Source organism: Petromyzon marinus, chromosome 47 (assembly GCF_048934315.1).
Source record: "Petromyzon marinus isolate PM22_M1 ecotype Great Lakes invasive population chromosome 47, UKy_Petmar_22M1.pri1.0, whole genome shotgun sequence".
In the NCBI taxonomy this organism is placed as follows: Eukaryota; Metazoa; Chordata; class Hyperoartia; order Petromyzontiformes; family Petromyzontidae; genus Petromyzon; species Petromyzon marinus.
This window is the reverse complement of record NC_133713.1, coordinates 9541010-9556783: the sequence shown is the minus strand read 5'-3', so window position 1 is coordinate 9556783 and position 15774 is coordinate 9541010. Positions and strand designations below refer to the sequence as shown.

Genomic DNA, 15774 nt, shown 5'->3' with positions numbered 1-15774 from the left:
GACATCAATGTGAAGAAGTTGCTGTCAATGTGAAGAAGTTGATATCAATGTGAAGAAGTTGATATGAATGTGAAGGAGTTGCTGTCAATGTGAAGAAGTTGATATCAATGTGAAGAAGTTGCTGTCAATGTGAAGAAGTTGATATCAATGTGAAGGAGTTGCTGTCAATGTGAAGAAGTTGATATCATTGTGAAGAAGTTGATATCAATGTGAAGAAGTTGCTGTCAATGTGAATAAGTTGACATCAATGTGAAGAAGTTGATATCAATGTGAAGAAGTTGATATCAATGTGAAGAAGTTGACATCAATGTGAAAAAGTTGATATCAATACGAAGTTTATATCAATGTTACTCACTCGAGTTATCGTGCCTTGTGAAACCAACTGATACGTCGTTCAAACAAGCTGCTTGTGTATTCATCATCATAATCATCGCCGCCGTCATGATCACCCATCGTCATGGGCAAGTGATCGTGGCGTCCGCGGGTGTTCTCAGCGCAGTCCGCTAACCCCAGCGCCACCACTCCCCGAACGCACGCGCGCGCGCAGGGGCTGCACACAGACGCGACAAGATGCACGTGGATGGACCGGCACGTCCACGATAATGTGGAATGTCCAGCTCTGGAGATTTGGGAGTCGCTCACGAAACCACCCCCCACCCGCCCCCAACTTGTGCAACGGCGTTCCGCGTGAAAACTTACGAAAGTCCGCGTCGCGGCAAAGTTTCGTTTTGTTTGGCAAATGCAATTTTGTAATGAATTGTGTTTTTTTTTTGCTCGTTCGATTCGGTGGAAGTTTGCACGTGGGATGCTCGATATGCGAGATGTAACACCGCGTGTGTGTGTATGTGGTGCACGTGTGTGTGTGTGTGGTGTGTGTGTGTGGTGCATGTGTGTGTGTGTCTGGGTTGTAGTAGACAAGGGCGTGGGAGATGTTTTCCCAAGAAAGCCGTGAAAACAAACGCCGACTCGCCCGCTCGCTCAGAGGCCGCATGTGGGAGGAGAGCCTCTCTCATTTCTGGGAAGAGAATTTCTGCTTTTTAATCACACACACGCACCACACACACACGCACCACACACACACGCACACACACACGCACCACACACATACGCACCACACACACACGCACCACACACGCGCACACGCACCACACACACACACATCCACCACACACACGCACCACACACACACGCACCACACACGCGCAAATGCACCACACACACGCACCACACACGTGCATATGCACCACACACGCACGACACACGCACAACACACACATGCTCCACACACACATGCACCACACACACACATGCACCACACAAGACCACACACGCACAACACACACATGCACCACACACACACGCACAACACACACATGCAACCACACACGCATGCACCACACACGCGCATGCACCACACACACGCATGCACCACACATGCACCACACACACGCATGCACCACACACGCGCATGCAACCACACACACATGCACCACACACACGCATGCACCACACACACGCATGCACCACACACGCGCATGCACCGCACACGCATGCACCACACACACGCATGCACCACACACACGCAACAAGATAAAGATCCCCCGTATAGCCTCAGCAGACTGTTGAGTCAAGTGCTGTTAGCGAGTAGCACCTATGAAAGCCCGCAAGGGACACGAGGAGGTGGGTGGGTGGCCAGCGGCACGCCCGGCCGCCTTTGTCTCCCCCAGCGTCGATGTCCGCACACCGCAGCAGGTAGTGAGTCAGCCCAGCACCGTTCGTGCCGTAAAACAACAACTCACGTCGCCAACCACAGAGCCACCACTCCTCCCACGGTTGCACACAAGGTCGACACAGAGCCACCAAAGACCCCGCTCGTCGCTCGCTCGCTTGCACCCACCCCCCCCCCACTCTAACTTCTATGATGACCGTGAGTGTGGACTCTGTGTGTCTTTGTAGTGCTCTCGGTGGTATCCCCAACACAGTGGTGGGGAGGGAAGTGGTGGGGGGGGGGATGGTGTAGGGTGTAGGGGTGGTGGGGGATGGTGGTGTGGGGGGTTGTGGGGTGGTGGTGTGGGGGGTGGTGGGGGGGGGGGTGTGGGTGTGGGTGTGGGGGGTGGTGGAGTGGGGGGATGCTCCCCCTAGTGTTTTTTCTGCGTCCCTCACTCTGCGTTATTTCCTCGAAGGCGGAACGACGACGCCGCCGCTGCCGTCCCAAGGGACGCGCGAGCGCCGTGACGGGACGCCCGGGCAAGTGCGAGCATGCCACACACACACACAAAGACAAAGATCCCCCTTAGAGCCTTCACAGGCTGTTGGGGCAAGTGCTGTTAGCGAGCACCTTCGAAGGCCGACACGGCACACGAGGGGGTGGGTGGCCAACACCACGCCCGGCCGCCTTTGTCTCCCCAGTGGCGATGTTTACACATGGCACCAGGTACAGTACTCATTTGAGGCTGAGTCGACCTAGGGGAGGTTCAGATAATCGTCACTGGTGTTGGTTGTGATCGGGAATCGAACTCGGGTCGCCGGGTTCGTAGCGCGGCGCGCTAACCGCTCCAGACACAAACACACGCACGCACACAGACACACACATACACACACAGACAGACACACACATACACACGCACACATACACACACACATACACGCACACACAGACACACACACAGACACATACACACACAGACACACACACAGACACACCCACACACAGATACACACAGACACATACACACAGAGATAAACGCACAGACGCACGCACACACACAGACACACACAGACACACACACACACACACAGACACACGCACAGACACACGCACGCACACAGACATACACGCAGACACATACATACACGCACAGACATACGCACACACACAGACACACACAGACACATGCACACACAGACACACACGCGCGTCTCACATAAAACCACCGCCACCACCACCGTCGTCTTCAGCGCATCCAGAGATCCGGCAGCCAACGACTCCATGGGTCTGCACAGCGGCTGGTAGTTGGTCTTTTCTTCCTTTCTGCCAAGTCTACAACAATGAGTGTTTGAGTGTCTAATCTGGAATCATCATCAGCATCGTCATCATTGGCATCAGCAGCAGCAACATGAGCATCCGAATAGCTTTGAGTGCCTTCAGGTATCTACACGACGCGATACCACTGGCATCGCTGACACTACCCGCGATGGACAGATCATAGTCCACAACCAACATCACCACCACCACCACAACCACTTCCACCTCCACCACAATCACTGTCACATCGCCACCACCACCGCAACCACCACCATAATCACGATCACACCGCCACCACCACCACCAAAATCACCAACACCACAACCACCACCATAATCACGATCACCACTGACGCCACAACCACCATTACCACCACCACCACCAATGTCATTACATCACCACCAAAACCATCACTTACATCAATTCCAGCACCCCTAAGTGAATCATAACCCTCACAGTGCGATACAAACAGCACCCACCCGCTTTGTGATAAGTCTTCGTATGGATGTCTCCTCTCTTTCTGACCTCCACGCTTCTCCGTCATTTCCAAAATCGTGAGTTGTCTCGTTTTGTTTGACGTATGTCCCCCTGCGAGTTGTGTGGTTTTTTTCGTTGGTGACCACTTGGGCAACAAGTCAAAGGTCAACCGTGAATTCTCTGCTTCAATCGGAATCGAGGCAATGCTGTTCAACTCACTGTGCACAGATTCCACATTGCTGTGGCGGGGGCGAGTCTATCCATAGGGCAGCGGCTGTTGAATTCGCCACAAAGCGATGCTGGGTTTATCCACCTCCGCAGGGAATGTTTACGTATTTTACTTGGTGAACCCCACTGAGCTCGATAGCTCTTTTTCAGAAGCGACCCGGTCACAAATGGATGAGAGGTAGGAAGTGGAACACGTGACTTGGAGAACACAACTCAGGTTAAGGACGCCGCTAGGGAGGCAAAGGCTGCCGGGCGTGGTGCTATTCCCCCACCCCCTTCGCGTGCCGTGCCGGCCTTTCACAGGTGCTACTGGCTTCGTGTCGCCTCAACAGTCTGCGTTGGTTAATCTCTTGCCATTGCGTGGATTCAGGATGATGAAGCGTGCTTGGGCAGGACGCGTGGTCGAGAAGACGCGGGCCGTTTCTAGAGAGGGAACGATTTGGCCTGTGGTGGGAGCCGCTCAACGACGGAATGGCAACCGAGGGAGGGTCATGGAGCACTCCGGTGGGTGACGTCCGACGCGGAGACGGAGCAATGAAAGCGGCTTGCGCTGCAGGAGCCAGGCGGATCGGCGAATCGCGAGACCGCGCGTAAATGTCGAAGGCTTGGGGAGCGGGGGGGGGGTGGGGGGGTTGGCCTTTAGTCCAGCAGTGGATTGACCATGGCCGCTGCTGATGTTGATGGCGATGGTGATGATGATGATGACGATGGTAATCTCGGTGACCTGTTGTATCTGGCCTCGTGTCACATCTGTGGCTCGATGACGCATTCAATATTTATTAAAAGGGTTCCGAGTGGCCAAAATATATATTTTTGTTATCGCGTATCGCGAACCAAAAACAGCTTCCCGCTCTTCAAACCAATCCCCGTGCCGGTCGCTACAGAGATCAGTTGATAAATTTGAATTGTCGGGGTGGGTCTCATTAAAATATAGGGTGGCAGGGTGGGCGGCAGGGTGGGTGGCACTTGTGCATCACAGCAATGAGCGTTGGGTTCGACACCCAGACTCGGACGCAAGTCTGTGGGGAGTTTTGAACGTTCTCCCCCCTTGCTCTGCGTGGGTTCCCTACGGGGTTTTTTGCATATCCTACCAAAGCTAAAATAAATACAAAATGTAACTGGTATTGGCCAATGTTCAAAACAAAATTACCTCTCAATTTCTGCTCAATTTGGATCACACATATTGGCAGGAACCTCTTCGAAAAAACAAAAGAGTCTTGACACTCACTTGAGGCTTCTCCTGGGGAAAAAAAACAATTGTAACAATAAATAGCAGATAACAATTACTAATAATGATGATGATGATCTAACAGCACTGTGATCTGTCTGTGGCATGTGTATCACGGTCGCTGTGTATTGCCCCCTGCCGTTGCTGCTGTCAGCCTCACAGTAACCCAAAGCTGCCCGATCCTTCATTTGCAAACTCTGAGTTTCGTTTTTTTTGTAATCCTCTCCGAATTATTATTGATATCAAGTAATCACCCGCTCTAAAAAGTGTGAGAGTCATTTCCGAATCGAATGAGGACCACGTCGTGGTTTATCATCTCCCTGCTCACAGCCTATGAGCCAGCGGTGGAAATTCCACGTTACTCTGGCCGGGGGGGAGGGGGTAAGTCGATCCAGTTGACTTCCCCCTCGACCACACAAAGCGCTGCTCATTTTATCGACCCCAGAGAGATGATGTGCTGAGTTAACCCTCTTCCCCCTCCTCTCACAACGGGATGAGATATGGATTGAAGGTGCTAGTCTTGGTAATACCGTTAGAGTAAGGCAGTCGATGTGTGTGTGCACAGTATAGGGGAGTCGATGTGTGTGTGTGTTTTATGTATGTGTGTACATTTGTGTGTGGTTGATGTAGTGGTTAGCGCTACGCTGCGCTACGAACCCGGCCGCCCGGGTTCGATTCCCGCTCACGGCCAACACCGAGTGACAATTAACTGGATCGGGTCCTGGGCCTCCCCTCGGTCGACTCAGCCTTAAATGAGTACCTGATGCGATGCGTAGATACCGCCACTGGGGAGACAAAGGCGGCCTGGAGTGGTGCTGGTCACGCACCCCCTCGTGTGCCGTGCCGGCCTTCAAGGCGCTTGCTAACAGCATTTGCCCCAACAGTTTGTCAAGGCTACACGGGGGATCTTTGTGTGTGTGTGTGCGTGCATGCGTCTACGTAGTGTGCATGCATGTCAGTGTGGATACGTGTGATAAGGATACGTGTGTACGCATGCATGTGTTTGCGCATATGTGTCTTTGTGTGCGCACGTGTGTTAGCGTGTGCGTTTGTGTGTGGAGATTTGTGAACTCTATATGCGCGTGCATGTGTGTGGGGCCTCGTTGTGCACCTAGCCTGGCACAATTGCGGTTGTTGTTGTTGTTGTATACGCAGTTACGTGTGCTTATGTTTACGCTAACATCAGTGGACCTTGGTATCCCCCGAGATCGACTCGGCCTTGTTTGAGCGCCTGGTGCGGTGTGCGCGGTGCTTCAAATGATTTATTTTAACACTTATACGGGGCTATCGTTTTTAATGGTGAAAGAAGGGATAATACTACGCTGTAACATGATAACAAAAGGATGTTAATAGCTTCAAAGAGCATGCACTGAAGCCCTGGAATCTTCTCCACGTGGTCTCCAGAGCCTGGAGGCAGCACATTTATCGTGGTGTTGTTGCAAATTCTCGGGAGTGTGAACATCTTTTTGAAGCACTCTCCCTATATTAGCATTAACACTAGAGAGACGAATGTATGGTACTAGTTAAGCCACGACCTCGTGTGCCGTGCCGGCCTTTATAGGTGCCCGCTAACAGTATTTGCCCCACGAATCGGTTAAAGCCTATATGGGTGATCTTTGTATGATTGTGTTTTCATGTACATCTGAATTGCGGTACATTTGCAATCATATCTAGATGCATGCGGGTGCACGCGTGTGTGTGCGCGTGGTGCATCTGCCAGGCATCTCAGTTAGTCAAATCCCACGGCAGTTGGGTCTGTCCCGTAACATCCTGCCATCGGGGAGGCCTTTGACACTTCACGTGGCCTCAAGGTGCACCTAGCCTGGCACAAGCGCCGTGGTGGCCAATTCTGCGGCTGTTGTAAATGTTATTCCAGCGAAAGCAAAACATCTCTTCCTTTTTTTTACGCTTTTTTTTTTACAATACCAGAAAAACCACGATGGCAATAAGTGAAAAAAATGAAACAAAAAAAACACAAACACATATTTCTGGGTACTTTTATTTAGCCAGACAAGCGAGGCAAATGAGCGTTTTTTTATTATCGCGCAGAATCTGAGGTTTGCGCGAACGCTGGGCGGGTATACGGATGAGATGACACATTCGCGTGGGTGATCGCGGTCAAGCAATGACTCACTTCACACACACACGCGCGCGCGCGCACAATCGCACACACACATGCACAATCTCGCGCGCACACACACACACGACGCGAGCACATGCACACGTACCATCACATGCACACACACCATCACATGCACACACCATCACATGCACACACCATCACATGCACACACCATCACATGCACACACCATCACATGCACACACCATCACATGCACACACCATCACATGCACACACCATCACATGCACACACCATCACATGCACACACCATCACATGCACACACCATCACATGCACACACCATCACATGCACACACCATCACATGCACACACCATCACATGCACACACCATCACATGCACACGCATGCACACGCATGCAAAGACAAAGATCCACACGCGTTGTATAGCCTTCATGGACTCTTGGGGAAAGTGCTGATTCGCGGGTGAGTAGCACCTTCCTCCAAACCGCCCGTGCCCGATGCCAAACACTGCCATTGGCCACTCGTGCTGACCGCACAACCGTGAATGTCAAACGACAATGACACAGACGAAGGTCCCCTGTATAGTCTTAACAAACTGCTGGGGCAAGTGCTGTTTTGCGTGCACCTATGAAGGCCGGCACGGCACACGAGGGGGTGGTTGGCCAACACCACGCGTGGCCGCATTTGTCTGCCCGAGTGGCGATGTTTAAACATTGCACCAAGTACTCATTTGAGGCCGAGTCGACCTAGGGAAGGCCCAGGATCGGTTCGGATAATCGTCACCGGTGTTGGCCGTGAGCGGGAATCGAACTCGGGCCGCCGGGTTCATCGCGAGGCGCGCTAGACCGCTACACCACCACTCCCCACGGTGTGCATGTGTCAAACGACACGCACACACAGAAAGGTGTACAGCCTTTTGTGCATTCTGCAGCAAATATATTCATAACAATAATCCACCAGAATTTCCTGAATAACTACATTGTGGTCCTCTTGTCATATATGTACAGTCAACAATCTAGAGACGTTGCTGATGAGTCCTGGTGAGGACGAACCCGTTCCACATTTGTCTCTCACTGCATCATCTCGCTGCTGTCAGTCGGTGTCACGTGAGCTCAGATTCATTGTGACGTTGGCCTAAGACCAGAGGACCACAATGCACCTCTTCAGAAAATGATGATGATGATGGGGTTTGTTGTTGTTGTTGTAGACTTACACAGAAGGCCGCGGTGCTTTGTGTGTGTGTGTCATTTGAAAATTCCCATCGCTATTCAAGGCCTAGTTTATATATATTGATATTCGGATTGTGCGGTTAAAAAAAGATCTAAATTTACAAAACTGTTTTGATATCGGTATGCAACCGGTCAGTAAATAATCCGTTCATCTGTATAACTGCAAACCTTAAAAAAATGTGGACAGAGGGCTGGAAAATGATTACAGTACTTTGCGAGTTATGTATTCGTTTTAGGAATGTTCAGCATATCTATAAATTATTATACGTGAACAACATCCATGAGTCCGCTTTGCGAAGTCAGCAGTTTGCAACCAGTTTATATCACAGTGGCTGCTCGTATTTACGTACCAAAGTTAGTCCAGCCATTGCAGGAAACGTGGACTTTATAGCGGTTGGCAGAACATTTTCCGGAATTCAGACCATTTTCGTGGAACACGGTCACAAAATAAGATACTGGTCACATTATTTTCGGAAAACAAACCTGGTTGTTAGATTTCCCAATTTTGAATTGCTCTGCTACGCGCCCATATATTTGGCCGCATGTCGTTTAATGCACACTTAACCGCATGCATGGGAGATCACGTATGCTGGAGATAAGAAAACGTTGTCTTACGAACTGCATGATAAAAAAATATGTCTGTGCAGTACGGCGTGTATTGTTATACTGGCATTAAAGGTAATGTTCAGGTCTTTGTAAATTCAGAGCTGATATTACGATCAGGAAGTAACCCCGATAGAACTTGCGAATAAAAAAAAATACACGACAACACGGCGTTTATATTGTACGTTGTATGCAACAACGTATCTAATCATAGCACGTATTCAAGCCTTTGACAATCCACTGCTGGATGAAGGACTCCCCGTGACGCCGGGTTGGTTGTAGGGATCTATCAGGGCCACTGATGTTAGCCGTGCGAGGTCGGGAATCGAACTCGCCTTGCTGGGCTCATAGCAGAGCAGTTGCAAGGAACTGTCAAAGTGGCTCGCATGCTTAAATAAGTTATATTACAAGAGGCCAGACAATCCACACGATGACTACGAATACATTTTCTCTGCAGAGTGATACCAGTTTATCGGAGATGCTGGTGATGATTATTATTTTTTACAATGGTGTCTGCTACCCATTATGATGATGACTTCAATGTCTATGCGATAATTACGATGATGATGAGAATAGATGCCGCTGATGCCGACAAGAGGTTTTATTCGAAAATGGCTGTTGCTGATGATGCTGCCACTGCTGCTGATGATGATGCATTATTACTTAAGTGTTAACATGCTGCTAGTTCGCTTGGTGCTGCTATATTTGCGGCTAATTGGTGGCCAACCCGGGAGGTGGAGGGGGATGGGTTGGAGACGAGAGGAGGAATGTCTCAAATGTCGACGCGGCAGGACAAAGATAAAGGCAAAGATCCCCCTATAGACTTAAGAGACTGTTGGGGCAAGTGCTGTTTGCGTGTAGCACCTGTGAAGGCCGGCAGGGCACAAGAGGGGGTGGGTGGCCAGCATCACGCCCGGCCTCCTTTGTCTCCCCAAGTGGCGATGGTTACACACCGCACCAGGTACTCATTTAAGGCTGAGTCGACCTAGGAGAGGCCCGGGATCAGTTCAGATAATCTTCACCGGTGTTGGCCGTGAGCAGGAATCGAACCCGGGTCGCCAGGTTCGCAGCGCAGCGCTAACCGCTACACTACCATACGCACAATCGCACACGCAAACGCGCACGCACGCACACACACACACGCACACACACACACGCACACACACACACACGCACACACACACACGCACACACACACACGCACACACACGCACGTACACGCACACACGCGCACACACACGCACGTACACACACGCACACACGCACACACACGCACGTACACACACACACACACGCACATACGCACACACACACACACGCACGCGCACACACGCACGTACACACACACACACGCACACACACACGCACACACACACGCACACGCGCACACACACGCACGTACACACACACACACGCGCGCGCGTCTGTGTTTTTCGAGGTGGCTAAATATCGACCGGCGAGTGGGCGTCAGGGCTCTTGGTGAACGCGGTGCTGGAATGCTGGGATGTCAGGAATGGTTGGGGTAGCGTGACACGGACGCAAAGGCAAAGAGCTCCCGCATAGCCTTCAAGCAGACCGTCGGGGCAAGTGATGTGAGCGAGCGGCTACGAAAGGACACAAAGGGGTGGGGGGGGGGACCAGTATCACGCCCGACCGCCTTTGTCTCCCCAGTGTTAATATTTACACACCGCACAAGGTACCTATGGGAGGCCCACAACCGCTGTCCCACCGCTCCCCACATCACCAACGTGACAAGCGGAGTTACACCACCATCGCACACATAGTCACACATCATCGCACACACATCACATACACACACACGTTTACGCACTATGCCCCAGGTAGTAATTTAAGGCTGGGTCGACCTAGGGGAGGCCCAGGTGTCGGTTCAGACGATCGTCCTTCCATGTTGCCCGGTGAGCGGGAATCGAACTCGGGTCGCTGGGTTCGAAGCGCTACGCTAATGGTTGTTCCGACTACACAATCCGCAAAGCTATCACTCCAACCATGAAGAAGGACCCTCTTGAGGAGCCTTTAAAAATCATCACTTTACCCTACATTGCGGGGATCACAAAAAAGATCTCCAAAATCTTGAATAAACACAAGATCCAGGTCCAATTAAACACATTACATAAAATCCGTGATCTGGTTCCGCCTGTAAAAGATGCGATTCCGGACATACAGTACCCTGGTGTCTACAAACTAAGTTGCCTCTGTGGTAGTAGTTACATTGGAGAAACCAAACGACATGTCTCGGACCGCATTCGTGAATACAAAGCAGACCTGAAACACGGTAGGACCAACACCTCGGCCGTGGCAGATCACTGTTATAATTCAGTAGGCTCACATGACATTGACTTCTCCAAGACAGAGGTTCTTTGCAAGCCATCTGGCTACCATGAGAGATTCGTTCATGAGGCTATCCACGTATACAAACACAGAGACAATTTCAACCGAGAAGATGGATTCTGGCTTAGCAATCATTGGAAGGATTTGATAAACCATTTCGGGTCTTAATTGATTGTTCACGCTTAAGGTGGCTTTCAGACCGCATCCATTATTTTTCGTCTCCCCCCTCCTCTTTTCCGAACATAGATGGACTCGTACATCTGAACAAACTATCAAATCGCTCTCCGTGGTGCTAACGTTAAGAATAACCGCCACTTTTTTCAAATTTTCTTGTTGTGGTTTTCACACCTGATGATGATTGCTTGTGTTGCAGTCGAAACGTCGTGAGAATTGTACTGTTTTTTTATTTTTTATTTTTTTATTGTTTCCCTTCTACGTGACTTTACCGAAAGAACCAAGAATATGAATCCCTGCAGTCACGAAAGCTTTAAATCAAAAGAACGTGGCCAATTCGTTATTAGTACAGCACTAACCGGTTGTGTGTTGGAGAGAAAATCCACAACATTTACCATCTGAACACGACGTTTCGCCAGTAATTACAAGCAGCTTCAAAACACATGATAAATGTGTTAGACGACACATTTATATATTCACGCAATCTAACTCCCCAAAACAACCTGTTTTACGGATGATATTGGTCACAAAAGCCTCCTACGCGTTAAACTACGGATCTGGGTTGGGACCCTTGTCACGGCTCATATATGTGGCGAATTACAACCGAACCGATTCTGCCCCACGTCCAATTCCCCGGTCACCAAACCCTCACCGACCGGCGTGGTGAAGTATGGTCAAACAACCCTCAAAGTCGACACGGCGTGAGGAGGCCTTCGTCCGGCATTTGGATTGACGACGAAGGGCGGGGAATTATAGAAACCCACCGTAAAGTCGAGATTGAAAGGTCACAATGCATCATTAGACCTCCTTTGCCAGTTCCAAAATATAATAATAGGGTTTTTCCCCTTTTTTCTGGCAACAAAACTGAAACCTTTTTTACAAGGATTCATGTCTGCATTAACCACAATACCTGCAGTCATCTGGTCGAGCACCAATTGGGTCGAGGCTCAAAAGAAAGCCGTCCCTTGATGTGAACCAATCAGTTTCAAGGACAATGTATATATTATCATAGTATGTTTTATGTTTGCATTTTGACTGCAGGTGTTGTGGTTAATGCAGACATGAATCCTTGTAAAACGGTTTCAGTTTTGTTGCCGAAAAAAAGGGGAAAAACCACCCTATTACTATAGCTCACAATGCCTTATGTAAAAAAAGAGTGAGACTAGGCCCTAAAGTGGTGTAGGCCAATCCGTTCCAAAGACAATGCCATCTATTATCAGAGCCATGTCTGTTTAACACGTAACAGGCTTTCATCACCTAATATCATCCATAATATGTTTATTTTTATTGGGTTAGATCGCGTAAAAATGTGTCGTTAAACCCGCCACCACCCGACACAGCCAATTTGTAAGGTTTGTCACGTAAACAGAACTTGCCAATTCATCACTAGTACAGCAACACCGGTGTGTTGTAGAGCCAAAGCCACAATTGTTTGAAAAGTGAATCCACTCTTCACCACACTGGTGGGCTGAAGAAATAACTAATTGGCGTTTTGTTAACATGACACATTATTTACTGATTGGCCGTATCGGGTGGTGGAGGGTTGCGACACATTTATAATAACGCAATCAAATCCAAACACCTTTATTATAAGCAATATATAGAAATAGGTGACGTTTCGAGCACTGACCCTATTTTCCATCGCGCAAAATGACAAAAAGGTACCCCCCTCCCCCCAAAGATTTTCAATGCACACACTTTTATTTTCACTCTAAACTGCAAAAATAAATTAATTTGGTTTAACGCGTAGACTTTCGCGACCAATATCATAGTTGCTCGTTGTAATTACTCGCGAAACGTCGTACTCAGATTGTAAATATTGTGGATTTTGCTCTCCAACACACAACCGGTTAGTGTTGTACTAGTAACGAATTGGCAAATTCTGTTTACTTGACAAACCTTACTAATTGGCTGTGTCGAGTGGTGGAGGGTTTAACGGCACATTTATACTTACGCGATCTAGCCTCAAACAAAACCTGTATTATGGATATATTATTTTGACCCCAGAATGAATCACATTTGATCTGCTGATTAAAAAGTGGTGGGCGTCCTGTCGATTTGTTTAAAAAAAATATGCAAGCCATCCACTTTTATTCAGCACATCAAATGTGATTAATTCTGGGGGTCAAAATAATGTGCTTTAGAGTAACGTCCTCTATTATGTAGTTTTATTTTTTGAACGCCACACAGAGTGTTCTTATTGACCGATGTGTTCAGGTTGTTGTTGTTTGTGCACAAACGCAGCAAGCAACAGCATAGCAGCAGCGTCTGATCATTTGTTTTAAAACGTTGCAGCTGTAATGTAAGACGAGTTCGTTGATACACAGCGAGTAAGTTAGCATTACAGATTGCACCGTACGGTATTTCTCTTACATCGCTCGTGACTTCGCGATAGAGTTTTGCATTTTTTTACTCGCTAAGAAGAATGACACACACATATATATGTGTGTATATATATACACACACATATGTGTGTGTGTGTGTATATATACTCGAAAAATTTACAAGGTGGCAAAACAGAAGGTTGGACACAAATGTTGTTGTGGGTTTGCAGGAAGTAGTGTCGCGATATGCCCTCTTGTACTGTGCTATGCCACCGCATACCTACCAACCCCTTGCCGTCAGCCCACATGGACCAGCTTGGGGGAGTATGGTCAACATCATCCCACGACCCTCACGGCGTGGAAGAGGCCCTCATCCAGCAGTGGATTGACAACGTTCACTCCGCCTCTACTAGTTACTCACAGGCCCACGAGGACTGGCCATGCAAGCGCCTGGGGAATTGCTGTGGACGATGCAAGTTCCGTTTGTACACTGTGCTGTACGAACCTCGCCACCTGGGTTCGATTCCCCAACATTGACCTACACTGTGGCAAGTGACACACGAAACCTGTCCTCTCCTAGGTTAACTCAGCCTTAAATGAGTGGCTGGTTCGGTGTGAGTTGAACATCAGCACCGGGGAGACATTTTGACATTAATAGGGGCTCGCAAACATTACTTGACCGTACTGTCTGTAAGACTAAACAGTGGATATTTGTGCCCGTGTGTGTATAGTTGCGGGCACGCGTGTGTAAGTGCAGTGTTGGCATTCGGCACAATAAGACTAAGCAAAAGATGAGGACCCCCAAGTAGTACAAGGGGACCCCCGAACTCATGAACAAGAGAGGCATGCCACAAATATACCCTAAAAATTCAGATCCTGAAAAATACAAAGAACGATTGTGTATGTAAGTTGAACTTCTTTCGCACCGTGCGGAGCCAACCGCGCTAAATCGTAGGTGCTCGGGAAGGACGACAAACCAAACATTTGAATTGATCTCTCATTACTCATAGTTTTTTTCGGTAAAGTCACGTATGTAGAAATACAATAAAATTATCTTTAAACAAAAAAACAATCACAATTGATTGTTTTAAAACAAAAACAATCACAATTGATTGTTTTTTGTTTTAACATTATTTTATTGTATTTCTACATACGTGACTTTACTGAAAAAAACTAGTAATTTTATGCAGTCACGAAAGCTTTAATACTTTATTGATCTCTCATCTTTGTTCTAACTGCAGCTCTCTCTCTCGTTTACATCCCTCTCATCTCGCTACATCTCTCTCCTTCTCTCTCTCGTCTCATCTCGCTACATCTCTCTCCTTCTCTCTCTCGTCTCATCTCGCTACATCTCTCTCCTTCTCTCTCTCTCTCGTCTCATCTCGCTACATCTCTCTCCTCTCTCTCTCTCGTCTCATCTCGCTGCATCTCTCTCCTTCTCTCTCTCTCTCGTCTCATCTCGCTACATCTCTCTCCTTCTCTCTCTCTCGTCTCATCTCGCTACATCTCTCCTTCTCTCTCTCTCGTCTCATCTCGCTACATCTCTCTCCTTCTCTCTCTCTCGTCTCATCTCGCTACATCTCTCTCATTCTCTCTCTCGTCTCATCTCGCTACATCTTTCTCCTTCTCTCTCTCTCTCGTCTCATCTCGCTGCATCTCTCTCCTTCTCTCTCTCTCGTCTCATCTCGCTACATCTCTCTCCTTCTCTCTCTCTCTCGTCTCATCTCGCTACATCTCTCTCCTTCTCTCTCTCTCTCGTCTCATCTCGCTACATCTCTCCTTCTCTCTCTCTCGTCTCATCTCGCTACATCTCTCTCCTTCTCTCTCTCGTCTCATCTCGCTACATCTCTCTCATTCTCTCTCTCGTCTCATCTCGCTACATCTTTCTCCTTCTCTCTCTCGTCTCATCTCGCTGCATCTCTCTCCTTCTCTCTCTCTCTCGTCTCATCTCGCTACATCTCTCTCCTTCTCTCTCTCTCTCTCTCGTCTCATCTCGCTACATCTCTCTCCTTCTCTCTCTCTCGTCTCATCTCG

General features: G+C 48.8%; 1 long non-coding RNA gene across 1 annotated transcript; it reads left to right on the top strand.

The window, feature by feature from the left end:
- The first annotated feature begins 2144 nt into the window (after nucleotides 1-2144).
- On the top strand, nucleotides 2145-14859 carry LOC142931051 (uncharacterized). The gene is made up of 2 exons (XR_012947053.1): nucleotides 2145-3148; nucleotides 4101-14859. It is a non-coding gene; the product is annotated as an uncharacterized LOC142931051 (long non-coding RNA).
- The last annotated feature ends 915 nt before the right edge of the window (nucleotides 14860-15774 follow it).